At 36.8% G+C, this 9,658-nt stretch overlaps 1 protein-coding gene across 4 annotated transcripts in view; it reads right to left on the bottom strand.

Annotated features, from left to right (window-relative positions):
- Positions 1–9,066: 9,066 nt before the first annotated feature.
- Positions 9,067–9,658, bottom strand: part of LOC104593947 (Transducin/WD40 repeat-like superfamily protein) — a 42,509-nt gene continuing 41,917 nt past the window's right edge. For all 4 annotated transcript variants that reach the window (XR_016076626.1, XM_088888771.1, XM_010254055.3 and 1 more), the window contains one exon: positions 9,067–9,482. The gene's annotated coding sequence lies outside the window, so the exon portion shown is untranslated. The remainder of the gene's footprint in view (positions 9,483–9,658) is intronic.

Here is a 9,658-nt window from a genome sequence, read left to right as displayed (position 1 = left end):
TATCCGACCAACACGTTTTGGGGTCCTCAGGGCGAGGATCGACCTTCGTATGTGTCAGGGCAACAGGGGGGACAGTTTGAGTGGGCAATGCCGTAGACCCCAGCAACTGCATCATTGCCAAGATTTTGTCGACCCTTTCTTGCATCGCCTAGAACGGAACGGGGTTGACCGTGGCTTGTGGCTGCTGAGTTTCTTAGTGTGGGGGGCTGCAACAGCGAGATTCCCGAGATGGGTATTGGCTTGTTGAATGCTCAGAGTTTTTCTTGGCATCTTGATCACTTCTTGACTGCGCGGTGAGAGAGATTTAGGAAAGGCTTTTTGTGCATTTCCCATAGATGGTGCCAATCTGATGTTGCTTGATCCTAGGTAGTGCAAGAACCGAGGTCACAGTTAGATAATCATTGCCAACAGGGCAGAGCCGAGGTGGAAGGACAAAGCCACGCAATGAGATCTGCAAACAAGAAAATGTTAGAGGCCAATGAGTTGTCCCCAGGTAGATACTCCGACGCTCAAGTCAGTAGATGGCAGTAGGTAATCGAGCCAAGCAGTTAGAGAGTAGTGCTAGTCTGAGTAGTATATCAGTATGAGAACTAGAGGTTGGATTTCTTACCTCAAGTGGGGAGTACCTTTTTATAGCCGAAGTTTCGTGTCCTTATTGGATTAGGCTTCTGGGGTTATCGAGACGAGGTTAACTGCCGAGGTCTTCGAGATGAGTCCTAATCCCCAACGGAGTTATACCCATTCTCTCTCCTATTCTTGGTCGTGCTTATCCGCAAGACATGGAGTCAACGTGGCTGAGAGGATAAGGTGGGGGCTATGGAAGTAGCATAGCATTGTCGTGGCCGTAGAATCGATTCATGTTGCAGATGGTAGCGCAGCGCCAGCATGGCTGAGGTGATTGGGCGGCCACGTGGCACCCAGAGCAAGCTCAACCATGACCCGAACAAGCCCATTATAGTGCATATTGCAAATGATTGCATCAAGTCACTAAAAGAAATAAAACAAATTGGAAACTCTAGAGCTTGATGTCTTCTTACTCATGGTAGCATAGCTTCTTGTTTGGAGAGAATTCAATCCATCATTTAATATAGTTTCTCCTCTATGCCTCATATCATCAATTATCTCAAAGAATTTGTCATCAAGTTTCTCCATTTCAACTGAGGAAATATTTTATACAACTGCACACTTATTTTCACAACATTACTACTCTCAATAAGTTTGTTATCATCAAGACACATAGGGCCAACAATATTTATGGAGAAAATAGAGGAGAAACCCCTATTATCTTCTTCTTCATTTATAAAATTTGAATACCACAAAATTTTAAAACCAAGACCATAAAGTGGAAAAAGAAAACAAAAACTTACAAATAAAAAGCAAACAAACTAATGAGTAATGATATTTTTCTTTCAAGAAAATACATGATAGTTGTAAGTGATGTGTTGGAAAATATTTCTGTAATAATAATAATATATAGAAAACCTAAAGTGCAATCGATCAAAACAACGGCAAAATAATAATCGATTTAAAACCAGATTAGTAGAAATAATACACATAGGGTAAAAGACAAACTAAGAGTATCAACCAATGGAGCATATGTGAGTAAAGTTATCAAATAAGCTAAGGCATGGCTAATATTGTTGTCTTCAAAGTTGATTTTGGCCCTCTAGGTGCAAAGGTTTCCAACACTCGGTCTCCAAGATACAATAGCTCTCATCTTTGGAGAGGTGTGCACTCACAGCCCAAAATATTGAACCAAAATACTATGCCTACCTAAGACGTAGGAAACTATGTAGCAGTAAAAATCAATGTAAAACTATTAGAAGCCAATGAGTGAACCAGAAGAAAAGAGCATAATAAATAGGAGCTGCCATAGGGCTGTTCATAACAAGACCCAAACTGACCAAATCAATCAATCTGGTCCGATCCAATTCGAGTTGGCTGGTTTTTCTTTATCACCGGTTGGTTTCGGGTTACAAAAAAACATAAACCGATGGTTCGGTTCAGTTTCAGTTTTCATGTGTGAAAACCAAAATCGAACCGACCCGAACTAACTTAGATATTATATATATATATATATATATATATATATATATATATATATATATATATATATATTTCAGCTTTATTTCAGAAATATACATATTATATATAAAATTTCTGATATATAAAATATCAGTTTTAATCCATCAAATCATTTTTAATTTCCAGGCATCCAACTTTTACTTTCTTAAACTTGAATCCTTTACCATTCATACCAAGATAATCATTCACAAAACCGACCCAAACCAACCCAAACCGATTCAAACCGACCAAGTCAGTTTTACTTAGTACTGGGTCAGTTTCAATTTCATTTCTAGGTAAACTGACCAGATCGTGTCAGTTGGAAAAACGCCAATAAATCGACCCAACCCAACCCGTGAACAGCCCTAGTTGCCACAAAACATTGAGAAACGATCATCCTCTCCATGACCACTCTGCTCCCACTGCTCTTGCAAAGGTCTACTCTCTCACCTAAACCCACATAGCTTGCCTTTCACACTACTACAAATTAAATAGAGAGGCTTTAAAGTAAGGAAAATAGCATAAAACAAAAAGAAAAAAGAATCAAATAGAAATAAAAGATGACTCAAGAGCATATGTGTGAAATGACATGCACAGTGTAGCAAGCACGCACATTAGCTCGAATTAGCCTAATGCATGCATGAGGTGTTTCCAACCCACATCTCTACATGTGGAGTTCCCTTTATTGGATTAAATCAAGATTCAAAATATCGATACACCCGACACACCGGTAGGGGTGTATCGGGCGTTTCAATACTTGTTTTACTCTTTTTTTTGTTTTTTGTTTTTTTCAAAACTGGTTCAGGGGAGCTAGTCTAGGACCCCTCCATCCCCTAAACCAGTCAGACCCCTGATACATCCATTGTAGCGGCGTATCGGAAGGGTCCTGAAATGATACGTATCGATCGATACAGGCCGATATGTAACAATGCTTTGAACCTTGGATTAGATGGTCTTATGCAAGAGGAGGTGAATTGGATGTCTTAAAAACTTCCCCAAAAACTAGAGCTCAAAGCCTTCTTAAATAGATTGAAACTAAGTGTTGTAGAATGAAGTCTTTATGAGTGCAAGTGCTTAATAATGCAATTATGTAAAATAAATGAGCAAAAGAACACACATAACTGTAGCAAGTGAATGCAAGTAACAATGTATTGCAACTATCAAAAACAAATGAACAAGATAGTAAAATAAATACTACAAATATATTCTTTGCACAAACATAGCGTACTCAGTGAAATGTAAATAAGTGAGGAATGTAGACAGCTATAGAAATTAAAGAAAAAGAAGAAATTAAAGCACAAAGAAACAACAAGGGATCTTGGCTTGCATCCTCTACCTCAAGCAACTTCCTGAGAGCTTCCACTAAAACAAGTTGGACTTCTTTGCACCAGTAAAGCTAGTACTACTAATAAGACTTATGGGTGCCTGTAAGACCTTGGATAAATTTCTAGGTGCTATCCCAACCTGTAAGACTTTGTACAACTCAAACTAACCCAATGTGTAGGATAACACCATGAAGATGTCGGGTTCAAATGGGGAAAATCTCACTCTAAGTTCTAGAGTTTCCACTCTTTCATCCCATGGGGAACTTAATAGATCAAATTTCTTGATGGCACATGATTCCTTCTAGTTTTCTTACAAAACCCTTTCATTTTCACATGGTTCTCCTCACTTTTCTTCTTCTCACACATTTTCATAGGCTAAACAATATAGTCATTTTTTGACTGTTAGAGATCAGTAATCTTCTATTGGTACAATCTGAAATTGTTTTGAAACATGTTTAAACCATTTCCCAAGGAGGAAAGAGCCATTGGAGCTTAAACGATCGAATAGAAATCACGTGAAAAGATTTTCTTCACATTGTAATCAATTACTATGAATTGGTAGTCAATTACTAAACTTGCCAAGTCATAACTATCAAGGGTAGTTGACTATTGAGTGACTTTGATCTCTACTGTCACAAGTAGTCAACTACTACTTTCTAGGTAGTCGACTTACTACTTGACAACTTCCAAACTTAGAACACATAGAGACTTCAATTCCAAAGGTTTGGAAATTATTATCTTAGGCTTGCAAACATGATTTTTCATATTTTTAGCATAATTAAATTCTAAGAAAACCCAAGAACCAAACCTAACTTTAGCCATTTGTCTCTAAAGTTGGTTGACCGAGTTTGATTTCATTTAATCCCATGTTATCGTGAATCTTGTATTTTATATTACATCAAGTCCTAAAAAGAAAAAAAAAAAACAAATAAACAACTTGGAGCTTGATAGCTTCTTATTAATCACATGCCCTTGTCTATTCTTAACGGTTTGTATCATTTCTCTCTTTTGTTTCCATCTACGCTTTTGTGTCATCTTATTCCTCATGTTTTTGGTTGTGTTTGCTTTGTTCATTGTCTCAATCTCAAGTTTGATCCTTGTATTCGTAAATGTGTCTTTTTGGGTTATTCTCGAACTCAAAAAATCTATAAGTATTATAGTCCATCTCTTAATCGGTTCTTTGATCTTCCCGGTGTCTCTTTCTTTAAAAATATCTCATTTTTCTCCTTTGTTGAGCCATAATCATCTCCTCCACTTCCTTTAACCATACCTCTTACGTAAGAGACATCACCTGTTCCTACTCCCACTAATGCACCACCTCCCGCAACTACCACCAGTGCACAGCCTCCCCTCCACAGTTGTATATTAAAAGACCACATTCTTAGGTGATTGATACTCCAACTTCCACTCAGCTACCATCTAATCCTCCATCTATAGATCTAAATGGTTTAAATTTTTCCATTACTCTCTATAAAGGTAAATGTTCTTATACTAACTATCCCCTTTCTCGCTATGTCTCATTTGCTTGTTTGCCTCCTTCCTACCAAAGGTTTGTGTCTCTTGTTTCTTTTGTTTCCATTCCTTGTTCTGTCCAGGATGCCCTTAAGTCTCTTGCCTGGAAAGAGGCAATGGATAAAGAATTTCATGCTCTTAAAAGTAATCACACTTGGGATCTCACCTCCTTACCCCCTGGCGCAAGTAGTAGGGTGTAGATGGGTTTATACTATGAAACATCGTTCTAACAATAGTGTTGAAAGATATAAATTTCATTTGGTGGCCTCAGGGGGAGGTTGGGAAAGTGTGCAAGTTGAGAAAGACAATTTATGGCCTAAAACAATTGCCTTAAGCTTGATTTGGTAACTTTAGTAGTGTGGTACAAGAGTTGTTTGCATTAATGTAGTATTGATCACTTAGCTTTTAGCAAGGACACCTTAACTGGTAAGATTATTCTTATAGTATATGTCGATGATATCATTATTACAAGGAGTGACATCAAAGGAAATAAAGATTTGAAACTTTTTCTACAACATCAGTTTCAAACAAAAGACTTAGGACAACTTAAATACTTCCTGGGGATTGTAGTGGCAAGGTCTAAATATGAAATTTCTCTCTCACAACAGAAATATGTTCTTGATTTTTTGGAGGATATTGAGTTATTAGGACAAAACCAGTCGAAACCCCTATTTATCCAAACACTAAGAAGATAAACAGTGAGGGGAATTGTTGGAAAACCCAAGTAGATACCAAAGATTGATAGGGAAACTTATTTATCTTACTATTACTAGACCGAATATCTCCTTTAGTGAAGGAGTAAGCCAATTTATGCAAAACCCAAAAACCGGTCATTGGGATGGTTTAATGAGAGTGCTACGCTATTTGAAGAGTGCTCTAGGCTAGGGGATGATGTACAAAGGGGGGGTGAGCTGACGTTGGAAGGGTACTCTGATGCTAACTAGGCAAGATCAATAACAAATTGGAGGTCCACCATAGGATATTCTTTTCTTGTTGGAAATTTGATCACATGGAAAAGTAAAAAAAAAAAAAAAAGTGTTGTGGCTTGAAGTAGTGCTGAAGCAAAATATAGAGTGATGATTCATACCACATGCGATCTTGTTTGGCTTAAACAATTATTATAAGAAATTGGGATGAAAGTTCCTAAGCCTAAAAGGTTATTCTGTGATAATCAAACTGCTATTCACATTTCTTCTAATCTAGTATTTCATGGGAGGATGAAACACAGAGAAGTAGACTATCATTTTATGAGAGAAAGTCACTAGTGAGGAATTTATCACACCATATGTGAGATCAGAGGATCAACTAGTAGACCTCTTCACCAAAGGATTAAAGCACATCCAGATGAGTTATATTTGTGATAAGCTAGATCTTTATGACATTTATTCTCCACCTTGAGGGGGAGTGTTAAAAGAATGGGTTATACTTATTTGTTGACAATTGGTTAGGTGGCAAGACATATAGGTCTTTTATTGTTTCTTTCTTGTGTTTTAATGCCCATTCTAATTTGGGGTATATTTGTAATTTGATTTATACTTGTAATAAAAGTATAGGTTGGCTGTTAGAGAGAAAAATATACAGAAAGTCTCTAACGACCAAACTCTTCTCCCTTTTCTCTCTTCATTTCTCATACCTCTCTTCTCCTATTCCATTTCTTTCTTAGTTTTTATTATTTTTTTGTGGTCGATTACAATACATATAAATACATTGAACCATGGACATGAGAGCTGCATTGGCCTAAATGTAGGAGTGAACCTAAGGTCTCCTTCTCCTTCCTTACCAATGCACTATATTACAAACACTTCAGAAGAGTGATAGGTTTAAATTGGCACAATCACCACTATACCAACCAAAAAATAGAGAAAGAAATAAAATAATTAATTTGAACATCAGAATTTCTCATACTTTGCCAAGGTAACCGTCGTGTTAGCAAACAAAGGTATTGATGAAATTCCACAAAGCCAATTGATCTCATCTTTTGCAATGAGGACCACCTAGGTTCCCTTCTTAGACCAAACTTGGTTTGTTTCTAATGATTATCTCTCCTGTTTTATTTTCCTTGCTCCTAAGCTTGTATTGGGCTGGATTGAATTAGTAAGAGTGTTTTGTATCCAAGGAAAAGGTGGGCTCCGTCCTCCCTTGTAATATGGTGTCTTTGGTAATAAAATTTGAAGGTGACCACCGAGGTAAGGTAAAGTTTTGAGTTAATATATAAAAGAGTAAAATATAAAAACCTCCCCTAAGTTTTCTGATAAATATAAAATTCTCGTATGTTTTCAATTCAACAAAATCCTTGTAGTCTTGAAAAACCATGCATTTACCTCCCTTCCCTCATCGTCCCATATAGATTTATTAAAATACTACCAAAACACTATTCATCTTCTTCACCAAGAACTAAGAACCAAAGGCACTAAAGACAACCTAATCACTCATCCCTTTATCTTTTCAATTGCCTCCCTCCCTCTCTCTCTAACCACTTCGTTCTCCCTACTACCCCACCTCTCTCTCTCTAAAAAAATGTTTTCGAACTATCGTTGACCCAGACGATTGGACCGTTCGGATCAAAAACCGTTCAGGCGACCGGTTCCACTTTACCCCAAACCCAGTCTTTGGTCAAAAACCGTTGAATTAGTCAATGAACCATTGACCCAAATGGTTTGACCATTGAACCGTTCATCCCAAAAAACGATATGCAGTTTATTACTTCTGACAAGTTTTGTCAGAACAAGAATGAAAAGAGTAGATCTCAAATCTGAGATCTATTGGAGAGAGATTAGAGATGTGTGAGACAGTGAGAAAGATCTGAGAGATCTCACACTTAGAGATCTGGAAGAGCAGTCTAGACTCTAGACGACAGATCTGCGAGAGAGAGTGAGATCTATGAGAAATCTCAAATCTACTTTCATCGCCAGTTTGACACCATCGTCACTGTTGTTGCCGATGTAGTTCACCATCACCATCACCTTCACTGCAGCCGTTGTAAGTCGCTGTCGTCGTCGCCGCTGCAGCCTGCAAGTTTTCTTCTTCTTCTTCTTCTTCTTCTTCTTCTAAACTCTTTCAGCCGACTGTTTCTCAAATCTCTCTCATTCAAACCCTATTTTCTTTTGTATTTTTATACATCTTACCCTAATATTCCAATCTAATGGGTAAGATGTTCAAACCGTTTAAACCGGACGGTCAAAGCGCTGACCCAGAAACCAGTCACCAAAATGATTCCATTTCTGGGTTGGTTTTTAAAACCTTGCTCTGAACTCTACCCAACTCTGCCATTTCCATCACAAACCCATGGCCTTTCTTCTAAACGTCCATGGGTATGGTATAATGATAACTTACTTGTTCCTTGTGATTAGTATGATATGATATAATGATAACATACTTGTTCCCGTTTTTGGTATGAAATAAATTTTCATCACTCCATGGAAAAATATATACATTGTGATTCGGCGCTAGCTTTTTCTCTTAAACATTTCCCTCAAATCTTCTACAAAACCCCATTTTTTAAACTCTCATTTTATAATGTTTGTGCACTGGCTTAAATCTAAATTTCTTTGGTAGAAATCAGAACAGAGATCACCAAAAAGTTCTGCAAATAACATTTAGCTTGCCTCCTTAAATCCTCTAGTTATGGCCTGCTATTTATTTGTTGAAAATTTTGAAGTTTCTTGCACACCTTTTTCTCTATTTGTGAATAAGTACCAATAATATGAGGTGTGAAAGCGATCACCTGCTCAAAGCGATCGCCTTTACGCTGCTCATAAAGTAACAAGTGTTCAAGGACAAGACCTCCAAAACTTCAAACTTGGAGGGCTTTCATGCTCTCCCTTTAGAGAAGCCATTACCTTAAATAAAAATTAAAATAACTAAACACTAAACACTTTGAATATTAATAAAATTTACAAAAAAAAATAAAAAAGAGAATCATTAATTAATTATTAAAACTATTACAATTAACGATATTTATTTTTTGCACATTCACATGCATATTCTAATTCTTCCACTGTTCCCAGCGTTTTTCAAATATCCCAATGTATCATACGAAGTTTACCCAGGGTTTCAAATATCCCTCTAAATACTAGAATTCAGAGGGTTTCTAATTTCTATCCGTTTAAAAGTTAGAACCCCTCTTAATAACATCTATTCTATAATTATGGAACTAAAACAATGAAAAATAAATAAAAAAGGAGTATGGATTGTTTTAGATACTCGATTTTGATAAACACAGTATACTTTCAGATTATAACCTATAGACCACGTTGGAATCTAGTTTATATCCTTTAGATTTAAAAATAATATTTCAGAAAAAAAAAAAAGCACTAAGCCTACCCTAAAGGCAAACTTTTACTCTACCCTGCCCATATAAAAATAAAAAGAAACAAATGCAGCTAGAAAGAACCCTCCACCCTCCGCAAAGCAATCTTCATACTTGTCATTTTTATACTATCAGGAACCTTGCCTAGAAAAGGTAACAGCAGCAAAACTGAAAAATAAGGACACGGGAACATATTTTTAATTGTTATTTATACATAGCCTTCTCTAAAAGCACGTCTTTTTTTAGATCCTTGCTCCAACAAATCAACCAACCTGTAAGGATAAATGGAACCAATGTAAGAAAAACTATTGTTTCTATTTAGGGCATGGAACAGGCGAACAGTAAATCACAAAACATCTTATCATGGAAATGCATAGCACCTCCACCGTCTGGGTGATGGTCATCATACTCAACCAGACTTTCTCAATTAATTAATTGGTGATGAACA

The sequence above is a fragment of the Nelumbo nucifera genome, chromosome 5 (genome assembly GCF_055504915.1).
Source record: "Nelumbo nucifera cultivar China Antique chromosome 5, China Antique-T2T, whole genome shotgun sequence".
Classification (NCBI taxonomy): Eukaryota; Viridiplantae; Streptophyta; class Magnoliopsida; order Proteales; family Nelumbonaceae; genus Nelumbo; species Nelumbo nucifera.
The sequence above is the reverse complement of the archived record's forward strand: the minus strand, read 5'-3'. Positions and strand labels throughout refer to the sequence as shown.